Genomic DNA, 15713 nt, shown 5'->3' on the forward strand with positions numbered 1-15713 from the left:
TAGTAGTGTAACATGATGGTCCAGTAGTAGTAGTGTAACATGATGGTCCAGTAGTAGTAGTGTAACATGATGGTCCAGTAGTAGTAGTGTAACATGATGGTCCAGTAGTAGTGTAACATGGTGGTCCAGTAGTAGTGTAACATGATGGTCCAGTAGTAGTGTAACATGATGGTCCAGTAGTAGTGTAACATGATGGTCCAGTAGTAGTGTAACATGATGGTCCAGTAGTAGTGTAACATGATGGTCCAGTAGTAGCAGTAGTAGTGTAACATGATGGTCCAGTAGTAGCAGTAGTAGTATAACATGATGGTCCAGTAGTAGTGTAACATGATGGTTCAGTAGTAGCAGTAGTAGTATAACATGATGGTCCAGTAGTAGTGTAAGATGGTCCAGTAGTAGCAGTAGTAGTGTAACATGATGGTCCAGTAGTAGTGTAACATGATGGTCCAGTAGTAGTGTAACATGATGGTCCAGTAGTAGTGTAACATGATGGTCCAGTAGTAGCAGTAGTAGTGTAACATGATGGTCCAGTAGTAGCAGTAGTAGTGTAACATGATGGTCCAGTAGTAGTGTAACATGGTGGTCCAGTAGTAGCAGTAGTAGTGTAACATGATGGTCCAGTAGTAGTGTAACATGATGGTCCAGTAGTAGCAGTAGTAGTGTAACATGGTGGTCCAGTAGTAGCAGTAGTAGTGTAACATGATGGTCCAGTAGTAGCAGTAGTAGTGTAACATGATGGTCCAGTAGCAGTAGTAGTGTAACATGATGGTCCAGTAGTAGTGTAACATGATGGTCCAGTAGTAGCAGTAGTAGTGTAACATGATGGTCCAGTAGTAGCAGTAGTGTAACATGATGGTCCAGTAGTAGTAGTGTAACATGATGGTCCAGTAGTAGCAGTAGTAGTGTAACATGATGGTCCAGTAGTAGCAGTAGTAGTGTAACATGATGGTCCAGTAGTAGTGTAGTATGATGTAACATGTAGTAGCAGTAGTAGTGTAACATGATGGTCCAGTAGTAGCAGTAGTAGTGTAACATGGTGGTCCAGTAGTAGCAGTAGTAGTGTAACATGATGGTCCAGTAGTAGTGTAACATGATGGTTCAGTAGTAGTAGTGTAACATGATGGTTCAGTAGTAGTAGTGTAACATGATGGTCCAGTAGTAGTGTAACATGGTGGTCCAGTAGTAGCAGTAGTAGTGTAACATGATGGTCCAGTAGTAGTAGTAGTGTAACATGATGGTCCAGTAGTAGCAGTAGTAGTGTAACATGATGGTCCAGTAGTAGTAGTGTAACATGATGGTCCAGTAGTAGCAGTAGTAGTGTAACATGATGGTCCAGTAGTAGTGTAACATGATGGTCCAGTAGTAGTAGTGTAACATGATGGTCCAGTAGTAGTGTAACATGATGGTCCAGTAGTAGTGTAACATGATGGTCCAGTAGTAGTGTAACATGATGGTCCAGTAGTAGTGTACCATGATGGTCCAGTAGTAGTGTAACATGATGGTCCAGTAGTAGTGTAACATGATGGTCCAGTAGTAGTGTAACATGATGGTCCAGTAGTAGCAGTAGTAGTGTAACATGATGGTCCAGTAGTAGCAGTAGTAGTATAACATGATGGTCCAGTAGTAGTGTAACATGATGGTTCAGTAGTAGCAGTAGTAGTATAACATGATGGTCCAGTAGTAGTGTAACATGATGGTCCAGTAGTAGCAGTAGTAGTGTAACATGATGGTCCAGTAGTAGCAGTAGTAGTGTAACATGATGGTCCAGTAGTAGTGTAACATGATGGTCCAGTAGTAGTGTAACATGATGGTCCAGTAGTAGCAGTAGTAGTGTAACATGATGGTCCAGTAGTAGTGTAACATGATGGTCCAGTAGTAGTGTAACATGATGGTCCAGTAGTAGTGTAACATGATGGTCCAGTAGTAGCAGTAGTAGTGTAACATGATGGTCCAGTAGTAGTGTAACATGATGGTCCAGTAGTAGTGTAACATGATGGTCCAGTAGTAGTGTAACATGATGGTCCAGTAGTAGTGTAACATGATGGTCCAGTAGCAGCAGTAGTAGTGTAACATGATGGTCCAGTAGTAGTGTAACATGATGGTCCAGTAGTAGTGTAACATGATGGTCCAGTAGTAGTAGTAGTAGTGTAACATGATGGTCCAGTAGTAGCAGTAGTAGTGTAACATGATGGTCCAGTAGTAGTGTAACATGATGGTCCAGTAGTAGCAGTAGTAGTGTAACATGATGGTCCAGTAGTAGTAGTGTGTAACATGATGGTCCAGTAGCAGCAGTAGTAGTGTAACATGATGGTCCAGTAGTAGTGTAACATGATGGTCCAGTAGTAGTGTAACATGATGGTCCAGTAGTAGTAGTAGTGTAACATGATGGTCCAGTAGTAGTAGTAGTAGTGTAACATGATGGTCCAGTACTAGTGTAACATGATGGTCCAGTAGTAGCAGTAGTAGTGTAACATGATGGTCCAGTAGTAGCAGTAGTAGTGTAACATGATGGTCCAGTAGTAGTGTAACATGATGGTCCAGTAGTAGCAGTAGTAGTGTAACATGATGGTCCAGTAGCAGCAGTAGTAGTGTAACATGATGGTTCAGTAGTAGCAGTAGTAGAGTAACATGATGGTCCAGTAGTAGTGTAACATGGTGGTCCAGTAGTAGTGTAACATGATGGTCCAGTAGTAGTGTAACATGATGGTCCAGTAGTAGCAGTAGTAGTGTAACATGATGGTCCAGTAGTAGCAGTAGTAGTGTAACATGATGGTCCAGTAGTAGTGTAACATGATGGTCCAGTAGTAGCAGTAGTAGTGTAACATGATGGTCCAGTAGTAGTGTAACATGATGGTCCAGTAGTTGTGTAACAAGGTGGTCCAGTAGTAGCAGTAGTAGTGTAACATGGTGGTCCAGTAGTAGCAGTAGTAGTGTAACATGGTGGTCCAGTAGTAGTAGTGTAACATGGTGGTCCAGTAGTAGCAGTAGTAGTGTAACATGATGGTCCAGTAGTAGTGTAACATGATGGTCCAGTAGTAGCAGTAGTAGTGTAACATGGTGGTCCAGTAGTAGCAGTAGTAGTGTAACATGATGGTCCAGTAGTAGTAGTGTAACATGATGGTCCAGTAGTAGCAGTAGTAGTGTAACATGGTGGTCCAGTAGTAGCAGTAGTAGTGTAACATGATGGTCCAGTAGTAGTGTAACATGATGGTCCAGTAGTAGCAGTAGTAGTGTAACATGATGGTCCAGTAGTAGCAGTAGTAGTGTAACATGATGGTCCAGTAGTAGTAGTGTAACATGATGGTCCAGTAGTAGCAGTAGTAGTGTAACATGATGGTCCAGTAGTAGCAGTAGTAGTGTAACATGATGGTCCAGTAGTAGTGTAACATGATGGTCCAGTAGTAGCAGTAGTAGTGTAACATGATGGTCCAGTAGTAGCAGTAGTAGTGTAACATGGTGGTCCAGTAGTAGCAGTAGTAGTGTAACATGATGGTCCAGTAGTAGTGTAACATGATGGTTCAGTAGTAGTAGTGTAACATGATGGTCCAGTAGTAGTGTAACATGATGGTCCAGTAGTAGCAGTAGTAGTGTAACATGATGGTCCAGTAGTAGCAGTAGTAGTGTAACATGATGGTCCAGTAGTAGCAGTAGTAGTGTAACATGATGGTCCAGTAGTAGTGTAACATGATGGTCCAGTAGTAGTAGTGTAACATGATGGTCCAGTAGTAGTAGTGTAACATGATGGTCCAGTAGTAGTAGTGTAACATGATGGTCCAGTAGTAGTAGTGTAACATGATGGTCCAGTAGTAGTAGTGTAACATGATGGTCCAGTAGTAGTAGTGTAACATGGTGGTCCAGTAGTAGTGTAACATGGTGGTCCAGTAGTAGTGTAACATGGTGGTCCAGTAGTAGTGTAACATGATGGTCCAGTAGTAGTGTAACATGATGGTCCAGTAGTAGCAGTAGTAGTGTAACATGATGGTCCAGTAGTAGCAGTAGTAGTATAACATGATGGTCCAGTAGTAGTGTAACATGATGGTTCAGTAGTAGCAGTAGTAGTATAACATGATGGTCCAGTAGTAGTGTAACATGGTCCAGTAGTAGCAGTAGTAGTGTAACATGATGGTCCAGTAGTATCAGTAGTAGTGTAACATGATGGTCCAGTAGTAGTGTAACATGATGGTCCAGTAGTAGTGTAACATGATGGTCCAGTAGTAGCAGTAGTAGTGTAACATGATGGTCCAGTAGTAGTGTAACATGATGGTCCAGTAGTAGTGTAACATGATGGTCCAGTAGTAGCAGTAGTAGTGTAACATGATGGTCCAGTAGTAGTGTAACGTGATGGTCCAGTAGTAGTGTAACGTGATGGTCCAGTAGTAGTGTAACGTGATGGTCCAGTAGTAGTGTAACGTGATGGTCCAGTAGTAGTGTAACGTGATGGTCCAGTAGTAGTGTAACGTGATGGTCCAGTAGTAGTGTAACGTGATGGTCCAGTAGTAGTGTAACGTGATGGTCCAGTAGTAGTGTAACATGATGGTCCAGTAGTAGTGTAACATGATGGTCCAGTAGTAGTGTAATGTGATGGTCCAGTAGTAGTGTAACGTGATGGTCCAGTAGTAGTGTAACGTGATGGTCCAGTAGTAGTGTAACGTGATGGTCCAGTAGTAGTGTAATGTGATGGTCCAGTAGTAGTGTAATGTGATGGTCCAGTAGTAGTGTAACATGATGGTCCAGTAGTAGTGTAACATGATGGTCCAGTAGCAGCAGTAGTAGTGTAACATGATGGTCCAGTAGCAGCAGTAGTAGTGTAACATGATGGTCCAGTAGTAGCAGTAGTAGTGTAACATGATGGTCCAGTAGTAGTGTAACATGATGGTTCAGTAGTAGTAGTAGTGTAACATGATGGTCCAGTAGTAGTGTAACATGATGGTCCAGTAGTAGCAGTAGTAGTGTAACATGATGGTCCAGTACTAGTGTAACATGATGGTCCAGTAGTAGCAGTAGTAGTGTAACATGATGGTCCAGTAGTAGCAGTAGTTGTGTAACATGATGGTCCAGTAGCAGCAGTAGTAGTGTAACATGATGGTCCAGTAGTAGTGTAACATGATGGTCCAGTAGTAGTGTAACATGATGGTCCAGTAGTAGTAGTAGTGTAACATGATGGTCCAGTAGTAGCAGTAGTAGTGTAACATGATGGTCCAGTAGTAGCAGTAGTTGTGTAACATGATGGTCCAGTAGTAGTGTAACATGATGGTCCAGTAGTAGCAGTAGTAGTGTAACATGATGGTCCAGTAGTAGTGTAACATGATGGTCCAGTAGTAGTGTAACATGGTGGTCCAGTAGTAGTGTAACATGGTGGTCCAGTAGTAGCAGTAGTAGTGTAACATGATGGTCCAGTAGTAGTGTAACATGGTGGTCCAGTAGTAGCAGTAGTAGTGTAACATGATGGTCCAGTAGTAGTGTAACATGGCGGTCCAGTAGTAGCAGTAGTAGTGTAACATGATGGTCCAGTAGCAGCAGTAGTAGTGTAACATGATGGTTCAGTAGTAGCAGTAGTAGAGTAACATGATGGTCCAGTAGTAGTGTAACATGGTGGTCCAGTAGTAGTGTAACATGGTGGTCCAGTAGTAGTGTAACATGATGGTCCAGTAGTAGTGTAACATGGTGGTCCAGTAGTAGCAGTAGTAGTGTAACATGATGGTCCAGTAGTAGTGTAACATGGCGGTCCAGTAGTAGCAGTAGTAGTGTAACATGATGGTCCAGTAGCAGCAGTAGTAGTGTAACATGATGGTTCAGTAGTAGCAGTAGTGTAACATGATGGTCCAGTAGTAGTGTAACATGGTGGTCCAGTAGTAGTGTAACATGGTGGTCCAGTAGTAGTGTAACATGATGGTCCAGTAGTAGTGTAACATGATGGTCCAGTAGTAGCAGTAGTAGTGTAACATGATGGTCCAGTAGTAGCAGTAGTAGTGTAACATGATGGTCCAGTAGTAGTGTAACATGATGGTCCAGTAGTAGCAGTAGTAGTGTAACATGATGGTCCAGTAGTAGTGTAACATGATGGTCCAGTAGTAGTGTAACAAGGTGGTCCAGTAGTAGCAGTAGTAGTGTAACATGGTGGTCCAGTAGTAGCAGTAGTAGTGTAACATGGTGGTCCAGTAGTAGTAGTGTAACATGATGGTCCAATAGTAGCAGTAGTAGTGTAACATGGGGGTCCAGTAGTAGCAGTAGTAGTGTAACATGATGGTCCAGTAGTAGTGTAACATGATGGTCCAGTAGTAGCAGTAGTAGTGTAACATGGTGGTCCAGTAGTAGCAGTAGTAGTGTAACATGATGGTCCAGTAGTAGTGTAACATGATGGTTCAGTAGTAGTAGTGTAACATGATGGTTCAGTAGTAGTAGTGTAACATGATGGTCCAGTAGTAGTGTAACATGATGGTCCAGTAGTAGCAGTAGTAGTGTAACATGATGGTCCAGTAGTAGTAGTAGTAGTGTAACATGATGGTCCAGTAGTAGTAGTGTAACATGATGGTCCAGTAGTAGTAGTGTAACATGATGGTCCAGTAGTAGCAGTAGTAGTGTAACATGATGGTCCAGTAGTAGCAGTAGTAGTATAACATGATGGTCCAGTAGTAGCAGTAGTAGTGTAACATGGTGGTCCAGTAGTAGTAGTGTAACATGATGGTCCAGTAGTAGTAGTGTAACATGATGGTCCAGTAGTAGTAGTAGTAGTAGTAGTGTAACATGATGGTCCAGTAGTAGCAGTAGTAGTGTAACATGATGGTCCAGTAGTAGTGTAACATGATGGTCCAGTAGTAGCAGTAGTAGTGTAAAATGGTGGTCCAGTAGTAGTGTAACATGATGGTTCAGTAGTAGTGTAACATGATGGTTCAGTAGTAGCAGTAGTAGTGTAACATGATGGTCCAGTAGTAGCAGTAGTAGTGTAACATGGTGGTTCAGTAGTAGTGTAACATGGTGGTTCAGTAGTAGTGTAACATGGTGGTTCAGTAGTAGTGTAACATGGTGGTTCAGTAGTAGTGTAACATGATGGTCCAGTAGTAGTAGTGTAACATGATGGTCCAGTAGTAGTAGTGTAACATGATGGTCCAGTAGTAGTAGTGTAACATGATGGTCCAGTAGTAGCAGTAGTAGTGTAACATGATGGTCCAGTAGTAGCAGTAGTAGTATAACATGATGGTCCAGTAGTAGCAGTAGTAGTGTAACATGGTGGTCCAGTAGTAGTAGTGTAACATGATGGTCCAGTAGTAGTGTAACATGATGGTCCAGTAGTAGCAGTAGTAGTGTAAAATGGTGGTCCAGTAGTAGTGTAACATGATGGTTCAGTAGTAGTGTAACATGATGGTTCAGTAGTAGCAGTAGTAGTGTAACATGATGGTCCAGTAGTAGCAGTAGTAGTGTAACATGATGGTCCAGTAGTAGCAGTAGTAGTGTAACATGGTGGTTCAGTAGTAGTGTAACATGGTGGTTCAGTAGTAGTGTAACATGGTGGTTCAGTAGTAGTGTAACATGATGGTCCAGTAGTAGTGTAACATGATGGTCCAGTAGTAGTGTAACATGATGGTCCAGTAGTAGTGTAACATGATGGTCCAGTAGTAGCAGTAGTAGTGTAACATGATGGTCCAGTAGTAGCAGTAGTAGTGTAACATGATGGTCCAGTAGTAGTGTAACATGATGGTCCAGTAGTAGTGTAACATGATGGTCCAGTAGTAGTGTAACATGATGGTCCAGTAGTAGTGTAACATGATGGTTCAGTAGTAGTGTAACATGATGGTTCAGTAGTAGTGTAACATGATGGTTCAGTAGTAGTGTAACATGATGGTCCAGTAGTAGTGTAACATGATGGTTCAGTAGTAGCAGTAGTAGTGTAACATGATGGTCCAGTAGTAGCAGTGGTAGTGTAACATGATGGTCCAGTAGTAGTAGTAGTAGTAGTAGTAGTAGTAGTGTAACATGATGGTCCAGTAGTAGTAGTAGTAGTAGTAGTAGTGTAACATGATGGTCCAGTAGTAGTAGTAGTAGTGTAACATGATGGTCCAGTAGTAGTGTAACATGATGGTCCAGTAGTAGCAGTAGTAGTGTAACATGATGGTTCAGTAGTAGTGTAACATGATGGTCCAGTAGTAGTGTAACATGATGGTTCAGTAGTAGCAGTAGTAGTGTAACATGATGGTCCAGTAGTAGCAGTGGTAGTGTAACATGATGGTCCAGTAGTAGTGTAACATGGTGGTCCAGTAGTAGCAGTAGTAGTGTAACATGATGGTCCAGTAGTAGCAGTAGTAGTGTAACATGATGGTCCAGTAGTAGCAGTGGTAGTGTAACATGATGGTCCAGTAGTAGCAGTGGTAGTGTAACATGATGGTCCAGTAGTAGCAGTAGTAGTGTAACATGATGGTCCAGTAGTAGCAGTAGTAGTGTAACATGATGGTCCAGTAGTAGTGTAACATGATGGTCCAGTAGTAGTAGTAGTAGTAGTAGTAGTAGTGTAACATGATGGTCCAGTAGTAGTAGTAGTAGTGTAACATGATGGTCCAGTAGTAGTGTAACATGATGGTCCAGTAGTAGCAGTAGTAGTATAACATGATGGTCCAGTAGTAGCAGTAGTAGTGTAACATGATGGTCCAGTAGTAGCGGTAGTAGTGTAACATGATGGTCCAGTAGTAGTGTAACATGATGGTCCAGCAGTAGCAGTAGTAGTGTAACATGATGGTCCAGTAGTAGTGTAACATGATGGTCCAGTAGTAGCAGTAGTAGTGTAATATGATGGTTCAGTAGTAGTGTAACATGATGGTTCAGTAGTAGCAGTAGTAGTGTAACATGATGGTCCAGTAGTAGCAGTAGTAGTGTAACATGATGGTCCAGTAGTAGCAGTGGTAGTGTAACATGATGGTCCAGTAGTAGCAGTGGTAGTGTAACATGATGGTCCAGTAGTAGCAGTGGTAGTGTAACATGATGGTCCAGTAGTAGTAGTGTAACATGATGGTTCAGTAGTAGTGTAACATGATGGTTCAGTAGTAGTGTAACATGATGGTCCAGTAGTAGTAGTGTAACATGATGGTCCAGTAGTAGTAGTAGTAGTGTGACATGATGGTCCAGTAGTAGTGTAACATGATGGTCCAGTAGTAGCAGTAGTAGTGTAACATGATGGTCCAGCAGTAGTAGTGTAACATGATGGTCCCAGTAGTAGTAGTGTAACATGATGGTCCAGTAGTAGTGTAACATGATGGTCCAGTAGTAGCAGTAGTAGTGTAACATGATGGTTCAGTAGTAGTAGTAGTAGTAGTGTAACGTGATGGTCCAGTAGTAGCAGTAGTAGTATAACATGATGGTCCAGTAGTAGTGTAACATGATGGTCCAGTAGTAGCAGTAGTAGTGTAACATGATGGTCCAGTAGTAGCAGTAGTAGTGTAACATGATGGTGCAGTAGTAGTGTAACATGATGGTCCAGTAGTAGCAGTAGTAGTGTAATATGATGGTTCAGTAGTAGCAGTAGTAGTGTAACATGATGGTTCAGTAGTAGCAGTAGTAGTGTAACATGATGGTCCAGTAGTAGCGTAACATGATGGTCCAGTAGTAGTGTAACATGATGGTCCAGTAGTAGCAGTAGTAGTGTAACATGATGGTCCAGTAGTAGCAGTAGTAGTGTAACATGATGGTCCAGTAGTAGCAGTAGTAGTGTAACATGGTGGTCCAGTAGTAGCAGTAGTAGTGTAACATGATGGTCCAGTAGTAGTGTAACATGATGGTCCAGTAGTAGTGTAACATGATGGTCCAGTTGCTGCAGTAATAGTGTAACATGATGGTCCAGTAGTAGCAGTAGTAGTGTAACATGATGGTCCAGTAGTAGTGTAACATGATGGTCCAGTTGCAGCAGTAATAGTGTAACATGATGGTCCAGTAGTAGTGTAACATGATGGTCCAGTAGTAGCAGTGGTAGTGTAACGTCAAATTAAATGTTATTTGTCACATGCGCCGCATACAACAGGGGCTTACTTACAAGCTTAACCAACAATGCAGTTTTATGAAAAATAATTGTTGAGCAAAAAATAGATTAGTTAAAAATAACAAATAGTTAAAGAGCAGCAGCGAGGCTATATACATGCTGTACTGGTACAGAGCCATTTGATTAGCTGTTCAGGAGTCTTATGGCTTGGGGGTAGAAGCTGTTAAAAAGCCTTTTGGGGCCTCCCGGGTGGTGCAGTGGTCTAAGACTCTGGCCTCCAGAGACTCTGGGTTCGAGCCCAGGCTCTGTCGAGGCCGGCTGCGACCGGGAGGTCCATGGGGCGATGCACAATTTGCCTGCCGTTGTCCGGGTTAGGGAGGGTTTGGCCTGTAGGGATATTCTTGTCTTATCCCGCATTAGCAAATCCTGTGGCGGGCAGGGCGCAGTGCGCGCTGACCAGGTCGCTAGGGGCACGGTGTTTCCTCCGACACATTGGTGCGGCTGAATTCCGGGTTGGATACGCGCTGTGTTAAGAAGCAGTGTGGCTTGGGTGGGTTGTGTTTCGGAGGATGCATGACTCTCGACCTTTGTCTCTCCCAAGCCGGTATGGGAGTTGTAGAGATGAGACAAGATAGTAACTACTAAAAACAATTGGATACTACGAAATTGGGGTGAAAAAAGGGTTTAAGTTTTTATTTTAAAAGCCTTTTGGACCTAGACTTGGTGCTCCGGTACCGTTTGCCCTGCAGTAGCAGAGAGAACAGTCTATGAGTAGGGTGGCTGGAGTCTTTCACAATTTTTAGGGCCTTCCTCTTACACCGCCTGGAGGTCCTGGATGGCAGGAAGCTTTGCCCCAGTGATGTACTGGGCTGTACGCACTGTACGCACTCCTTTTCCTGTAGTCCACAATCATCTTATTTGTCTTGATCACGTTGAGGGAAAGGTTGTTATCCTGGCACCACACGGCCAGGTCTCTGACCTCCTCCCTATAGGCTGTCTCATCATTGTCGGTGATCAGGCCTACCGCTATTGTGTTGTCGGCAAACTTAATGATGGTGTTGGAGTTGTGCCTGGCCATGCAGTCAAGGGTGAACAAGGAGTACAGGAGGGGACTGAGCACGCACCCCTGAGGGGCCCCCGTGTTAAGGATCAGCATGGCAGATGTTGTTATCTACCCTTACCACCTGGGGGCGACCTGTCAGGAAGTCTAGGATCCAGTTGCAGAGGGAGGTTTTTAGTCCCAGGGTCCTTAGCTAAATGATTAACTTTGACAGCACTATTGTGTTGAACACTGAGCTGTAGTCAGTCAATAGCATTCTCACCTATGTCTTCCTTTTCCCAGTTCGGAAAGGGCAGTGTAAAATGCAATAGAGACTGCATCATCTGTAGATCTGTTGGGGCGGTATGCAAATTGGAGTGGGTCTAGTGTTTCTGGGATAATGGTGTTGATGTGAGCCATGACCAGCCTTTCAAAGCACTTCATGGCTACAGACGTGAGTGCTACGGGTCAGTAGTCATTTAGGCAGGTTACCTTAGTGTTCTTGGGCACAGGGACTATGGTGGTCTGCTTGAAACATGTTGGTATTACAGACTCAGTCAGGGACAGGTTGAAAATGTCAGTGAAGACACTTGCCAGTTGGTTTGCGCATGTTCAGAGTACACCTCCTGGTAATTTACCTGTTTAAAGGTCTTACTCACATCGGCTACGGAGAGCGTGATCACAGTCATCTGGAACTGCTGATGCTCTCATGCATGCTTCAGTGTTGCTTGCCTCGAAACGAGTATAGAAGTAATTTAGCTCGTCTGGTAGGCTCATGTCACTAGGCAGCTTACGTTTTGCTTTCCTTTGTAGTCTGTAATAGTTTGCAAGCCCTGCCACATCCAACGAGCGTCAGAGCCTTTGTAGTACGATTCAAGCTTAGTCCTGTTTTGACACTTTGCCTATTTGATGGTTTGTCTGCGGGCATAGCAAAATTTCTTCTAAGCGTCCGGGTTAGAGTCCCGCTCCTTGAAAACTTCAGCTCTACCCTTTAGTTCAGTGCGGACGTTGCCTGTAATCCATAGCTTCTGGTTGGGGTATGTACGGTCACTGTGGGGACGACATCATCAATGCACTTATTGATGAAGCCAGTGACTGATGTGGTGTACTCCTCAATGCCATCGGAAGAATCCCGTAACATATTCCAGTCTGTGCTAGAAAAACAGTCCTGTAGCTTAGCATCTGCGTCATCTGACTACTTCTTTATTGACGAGTCACTGGTGCTTCCTGCTTTAGTTTTTGCTTGTAAGCAGGAATCTGGAGGATAGAGTCAGATTTGACAAATGGAGGGCGAGGCAGAGCTTTGTACGTGTCTCTGTGTGTGGAGTAAAGGTGGTCTACAGTTTTTTTTCCTCTGGTTGCACATTTAACGTGCTGGTTGAAATTAGGCAACTAGAAGAAATGAATTAGGCCACTAGAAGAGCTGCCTCTGGATGAGTGTTTTCCTGTTTGCTTATGGCCATATACAGCTCATTGAGTGCCAGCATCGGTTAGGGGTGGTAAATGGACAGCAATGAAAAATGTATAGATGAAAACTCTCTTGGTAAATAGTGTGGTCTACAGCTTATCATGAGATACTCTACCTCAGGTGAGGTTTATGATTTTGGGGTGGAGTGAAAGGAGTCCGCAACCTGCACTAATAAATTGGGAAACGATGCTTAACGCTCAGTGGTAGTGTCATACTTGTATTGATTGACTGATTGACCGGGTATCTTACTTGTATCCTGCAATGTATCCAGGCTTATAGAACCAGTGTGGTCTTTCCCAGCCAGCATGGAAGCCCATGGAAGCCTTACCCTTTAGTAGCTCATATACACCACTGATCCTGTGGGTCGGATGCAAAACACTCCTCTTTAGAGTAGCCTGCTGATCACTGGTGTATATCCCTGATCACTGGCAGCTCTGTCTTCAGGGCCTTTCACCTAGGCACAACAAAACATATCAAAATGTATTAATCATCTAATTAAACTTTATTAAACATCACAACACATGTTACTTTAAAACAATTTAATTAAATGAGTACCTCAGGCACTGTTGCTTTGACAGCATACTGGTGCTGGACAGGGATAGTGGGGTGCTCAAAGCCAATCAGCTGGCCAATTTTCCGGGCCCAGATTCCTATAGACCAATCAAAGAACAGTAATTATTTCATGGTCTGAAAAGGTGCACCTTCAGTGGGGTCAATAGAAACCAGAAACATCCAGGTTTTTTTCAGGGGAAAGGAAGGGGGGAGCCTGTGACGCGACTTCCGCTTTTGGACGTGCGCCTTGCTGTTTACAGTCCCCACCCCCGTGAAACATATCAGATGCCTAAAAATAGCGCCAGTCTTTCTTCAAGATGAAGACACTACATACTAATTTTGTTGATGTCATTATAGATAACTAGCTAGCTAATATTTGGTGATATAATATAACTAACTATAATATATAATATAACTAACTAGCTAGCTAATATTTGGTGAGCAGCTAGCTACGGCACGTGTTCACTTGCTCTCTGAAGATGTTTCCATGCGGAAAATAAACAAGGCGACATTCCATCTTAACTCCTTCTGTTTCCCCCTCGTCATGACCAGAATATGGGGTATCCTGCTCAAGTGTTTATTTTGACGCCTCCTAGGTTAGGTTAGCATAGATGTTTTGAGGAGACCAGGAAGCAGACGCAGGAGTATGGAGAAAGACGCCAGTCGGGTGTAAACTGCCCCAGTCTCCACCGCAAGGAAAGCAAAACAAGTTTAAGAACAGAGCCTCACACACACCGACTCTTTCTGCCTAATACTAACCCAGCCTTCACGTTCTCAGATCAAAATAGTGCATAGCCAGCTGGGTCCCACAGATTGATAATGACAGAAATGGAGCGGAAGACGGCCGTAAAATTGTAGATTAGTAGAATCTCAGATGCATGAAAGCCGGTAGATGGGTCGAGTAAAAACTCAACTGTTATTACAGTACTATGGTGTACTCTATGACACTTAGACATGGTTGTGTTTGAAATGATACCATATTCCCTAGATAGTGCACTACTTTTGGCAAAAACCATGGGGCTCTGGCCAAAAGTAGTGTCCTATATAGAGAAGAGGATGCCATTCCAGACTGAGGCATGGTGTTAAGGGCCCGTCAAAGTTAACACTAACACAATTATCTGTCTGTCTGTGGCTCCAACACTATGACTCCACATCTTAAGACAAATATAGGAGACCCCCTGTTCTACCAGCTGATTCACTTTAGAGTGAACATCGAGTTACACTGCATAGAAGGTTAGTCTTGTTTTAAACTTCATCAAAGGCTTCATTTACAAAGGACTTCATTTTCTAGGAGCTATTTCAGGAGGTCAGCTGAGATTCCAACACCTGGCTGTTGGTGATAATGCAATCTGATCCGATCTGATGTTTGGTATAACGTCAGACGACTGGGTTTTCTGACCACTCTTTCTAAGGCCTTCTTCTTTTGGGGTTTAATGGCAGCGTGCAAACCAACATTTTAGGTGCGTTAACGCTTTTCTTGGGAGCATTTAAGCATTTAACTGTCTCCCTGCTTGTTAGCTCCCCCACCGAAACACTGGCACAAACACGAATGTTCCTACTCCGTAACAGTCTAAAAGAGAAGGAAAAAGACCAGCCACTACATCCCTAAAACGGAACATTTACTCACTGCAGTACCTGTGTAAGTCACAGAACTATTGCTTGACCGTGACAAGCGCAAACCCAGTCAACACATAATCCTATATAACATGTATAAACATTTACTCATATACTGTAACACAAAGATTTAAAAAGACACTTTTACAAATGAAATAAAAGATTCATTAAAATAATGTATGGCATAGCCTCTGTGCACAGTAGACTGACCACTAACCAGTATAGGCAGCCTGTTGCTACGAGCCTCTTGCCCGATCAATATTCTGATTTCCAGGGCAAGAGTCAGCTGCCCTCCCTCTGCACACAGACAAACACACACACCATTACCCCTGCTGACACTACAGCTGTTTGTCCCTACAGAGCACAGGCTGGTAACGGCCTGCAGGAACCAGTTGTGGTGACAGCTGAAAGAAATGTCACATAACCCCACTTGTTGACTTCTGCCGCTTTCTGCGGAGTTGCAGCTGTTCCTCACCACCCCGCGTCAAGTACATAAATACTGGAGGTACAAGTAGGGAAAAGAGTAACGGTAGAGTATGCATAGAGTAACGGTAGAGTAGCGGTAGAGTATGCATAGAGTAACGGTAGAGTATGCGTAGAGTGACTGTAGAGTATGCGTAGAGTGACTGTAGAGTATGCGTAGAGTAACGGTAGAGTAGCGGTAGAGTATGCGTAGAGTGACGGTAGAGTATGCGTAGAGTGACGGTAGAGTATGCGTAGAGTAACGGTAGAGTAACGGTAGAGTAGCGGTAGAGTATGCGTAGAGTGACGGTAGAGTATGCGTAGAGTGACGGTAGAGTATGCGTAGAGTAACGGTAGAGTAACGGTAGAGTAACGGTAGAGTATGCGTAGAGTAACGGTAGAGTATGCGTAGAGTAACGGTAGAGTATGCGTAGAGTAACGGTAGAGTATGCGTAGAGTGACGGTAGAGTGACGGTAGAGTGACGGTAGAGTATGCGTAGAGTAACGGTAGAGAATGCGTAGAGTGACGGTAGAGTATGCGTAGAGTGACGGTAGAGTATGCGTAGAGTAGCGGTAGAGTATGCGTAGAGTGACGGTAGAGTAACGGTAGAGTATGC

The 15713-nt window shown here is 43.4% G+C and overlaps 1 pseudogene; it reads right to left on the reverse strand.

Moving 5' to 3' along the window:
- The window catches only part of LOC124006616, a 52074-nt pseudogene that overhangs the window by 29828 nt on the left and 6533 nt on the right, over positions 1-15713 (reverse strand).

This window comes from Oncorhynchus gorbuscha, linkage group LG20, assembly GCF_021184085.1.
Source record: "Oncorhynchus gorbuscha isolate QuinsamMale2020 ecotype Even-year linkage group LG20, OgorEven_v1.0, whole genome shotgun sequence".
In the NCBI taxonomy this organism is placed as follows: Eukaryota; Metazoa; Chordata; class Actinopteri; order Salmoniformes; family Salmonidae; genus Oncorhynchus; species Oncorhynchus gorbuscha.